The 3,502-nt window shown below is 38.6% G+C and overlaps 1 non-coding gene across 1 annotated transcript; it reads left to right on the top strand.

The window, feature by feature from the left end:
* Positions 1–226: 226 nt before the first annotated feature.
* On the top strand, positions 227–298 carry TRNAH-GUG. The gene has a single exon. It is a non-coding gene; the product is annotated as a tRNA-His (tRNA).
* The last annotated feature ends 3,204 nt before the right edge of the window (positions 299–3,502 follow it).

The following is a 3,502-nucleotide window of genomic DNA, read 5'->3' as shown; positions in this document are numbered from 1 at the left end:
GTTTAACCTCTATGTCTTCTTTTAAAATGTAAAACCTATCATGTAACCTCGCTTGGAAAAATAGTATAAAAGTTGCGTTCGAAATGTGGGTCTTCGGGTACTTGTCTTTGGACACGAGTCCACAGGGACCCCGGGCCCTGAATTAAAGCACCGCATAAACTGGCACTCTGTTGGTTTGTGTTCTTTTATCGGGCAGCACCTCCATCATTAATATATGATCAGGGAGCCCCTGGTGGTGAAGTGGTTAAAGCACAGCGCTGTGAACGCTGAGACCCGGGTTCGAGTCCCGGTCAGGGCCCCTCCCCGGGCAGATGGAGCTCGTTAGCCCGTAAGGCAATCCATCTACGTCCTGAGGACCTCGCTGCCACCGTCCAAGCTTGCTTGGCCCCGGCAGATGAACCTCAGGATTAAAGGGTGGGCTCAGTTCCGCGCACACTGTGTCTCACCTAAAAAATCCAATGCGCAGGCTGGAAGGTGGAAAGACCTTCCCCGGTTCTTCGTTTGCGAAGAGACTGGCCATACATACAATATATGATCTCTCTTAGTTCAAATTTTTAAGTAATAGGCTTTGAGAATTCACATAGGTATACACTTGAATTTTTTTCTATACCATTTTAACATGTGAAAGAATGTTCTTCTTTGTATGAAGCTTAAAAGGCGTCTAGCCAAAGAAAATAGGAAGTTCTGTGTGGAACTGTACTTCAAGCATTGCCACATCAGAGCATTTTTGGATACGTGTTTTTGATCTCTCTCAGACTTCAGAAGTCTTCTAGTACCATTTCATAGGGGCTTTGGGGAGAAATTGGGGAACTTAAAGCATTTTCTTTTTTGTTAATTTTAAAGAACTTCACACAAACTGACTTTTGGAATGATACCAACCATGTGATAGAGATGTTTCAAGTTCCTAACATTTAAATTTGTTTCATACTGATAAGGGCCTTAAGTAGTAAATACTCTTGGTGGATTTGAACAGCTAAGCTTGGATAAAGTCATGTTGGATTAAAATGAGCAATTATCTCTTGAGCTTTGTATTACTAAATTTAGTATTGGGCAGTCTACTAATTCTATCGATTATTGGTTTATAGTAATTCTATAAGAAGATTTGCTTGAAAGTTGTACTATGGTACAGACATTTATACAGAATAAAGCTTTGAAGGTCACGTAATTGTACCTTTCAAGCCTTTAAGAAACAATATTCAAGAAAAAGGTAGTGTTCCTTTTAGAAATAACACTGATGCTAGAAATATAAATGCCCGCCTTTTTAGAGCTAACTTTTTCTCCATTGCTACTATATTAATATATTAATTGCCTTTCTGCATGTTTTTTTTGATTGGTTGATTTTTTGGTTGGTTGCATGGGTGTGGTGTGGGGTTTTTCTTTGTTTTTTTTTTTGTTCTTTTTGCTAGGCTGAAGGGTACTATAAGTTGTTTCAACCAATTAATTGGGCATGAAGGAAAAGAAAATCTCTGTGCTTTTGTTTTATTTTGCTTTTCCTCGTAAATTGTGTTTGTAAGTAAATCTTTGTCTCTCCACCTGCAAATATTATTCCTATCTGAATAATGAAACTTAAGGGAACATAGACCTACTCAGTGCAGCTGTCTTACACTCAATGCAGCTTAGAGGGCTTCTCAGTGCTTTGCTTTGTTGATTTAGAATCAAAGTGAAGCTTGTCCAACTTGTATTTTCTAGTTTTGCCCTACCTTTGGAGTGAGTATACCTGCAATATGTTTTTGGTTAATAATGGCAGTATACTCAACAGCAATAGTTTTGGATTTCCTAGGTACTAGTTGAGATGCCTTTATTTTTGACATCAGTTTGTCATACTGAAAAAAAGTCCCTTTCTTAATTAACAACACTGTTTGCAATAGCCATTTTTTTCTTAATCTATTGTACTGCCTCCCCCAATGCTTGCTTACTCTGAAAAAGAAGAATAATTCAGAGGCTCTTTTTCAGCATCAAGTTTTTTTCTTCAAGTTATTCTAATAGGATTACATTGGATTGTGATGCATTTTACTTAATCATTGCTGCAAATCATCTTTCTCATCAACATTTCATATCATCCCAAGATACCGTTGCACGTGTAGCAGTCACTTTGCATATACAGAAGTGGTTTGAGGAAGGTATTCTTGTTTTTCATTTGCCTGCAAGACCGTGTGTCTGTGTTCCCCTGTTTTGTGAGATCCTCATTTGCTAGGGTAGCGAGAAGGTGGGCTCTTTAAAGTTTCCTTTCAGAGTTGCAAAGCAATGTCGGTGTTGTGGGTTGTGGGCTGACTGACTGGCAGTGCCTACTTGGGTGCCTTGAAGCAACTATGAGGCACCTGGACATGATTCTGGGATAAGTCATAGCTGAGAGGTCAGTGCATTTTGGTGGAAAAGCAATTTGCTATGGACACAGGTTGTTTAAAAATACCTTTGGTTTGTCGCTTATTTCAGGTTGGTTTTCCATAGCTTTTACCTGTCCCTTTGCAACATATCTGCTCTTCTTCACACTTTTTCTACTGAAAAAAATTTTCTGTCAGACTGCAATTTTGTAAAAGGAGATAGACTCCTCATTTGCTTGTTCTACCTCCCCTTCATGCAGCAACATAGTCTTTGACTGTGGGAATGATCACACTATTACAAATGCCAATGAGGCCCTTGAAAAAATTATGTGGGGGTTTTGTTTATTGAGTACAGAAAACAGTGTGGGATCCTTGTCTCTAATTTATGGGAACAGCAAGAGACCAAAATGTGGAAGTCCTTCCAGTTTTTCAGGAAGGAAAATTTTGAACAGTTTCAGATTACTGCAAGGGGTTTTTTTTGCGTGCAATGTTCAAAGCACGTGCTTAAAACAGTCTTATTAACAATATTAAACCAAGCAATTATATAAAATGTTCTATTGGTAGAAGAATGCTGGAGTTTCTCTTGGGAAGAAATAGTTCTTGCAAAAAAAACCAACATTTTGACGATGAATAGAACTATTTAGATGTATATGTAAACTGTTGTTTAATAATTGCCAATTGAATATATAAAATAAGACAGAAATCCCAACGGGCATGATAACAACATTTGCAGTGAGTGGTGGCTCACTCTTTTGCACCAGGCAGCTTTGAGTGGGGTGTGGTGAGTAAAGCAATAATTTTTCAACCTACCACTTTTGCTTTCTCTGTGCATAAGATCATTGTATCGAGATGGTATCAATAACATGACCATTGTTAATGGTGCCTCCTAGTCATCTTATATACCAAGTGCACTGATTTCTGTTTGGGTGTCACCTTGGCATTAATTTCTCTGGGAATTGCATTGTGCATAGCAGTCATGGAGAGTGGAGGTCAGGCTGCCCAGCAGGGGCTGGTATTCCTGTTGGAAGAAGCTCACAAAAGACAAGTCTCTCTCTGTAAATAGGACTCTATATTAATCTCTTTTCCACTCATGGAAACAAATAGCTTTTAATATGCTTAATTTCAGACTTGGTCATAGTGTCAGTCAGTTGACTCTAATTAAACTAGTTGTTGGAAGTCTG

This window comes from Empidonax traillii, unplaced genomic scaffold (genome assembly GCF_003031625.1).
Source record: "Empidonax traillii isolate 1590-97213 ecotype Southwest subspecies unplaced genomic scaffold, ASM303162v1 scaffold7214:size5232, whole genome shotgun sequence".
In the NCBI taxonomy this organism is placed as follows: Eukaryota; Metazoa; Chordata; class Aves; order Passeriformes; family Tyrannidae; genus Empidonax; species Empidonax traillii.
This window is presented reverse-complemented; position numbering and strand designations above follow the sequence as displayed.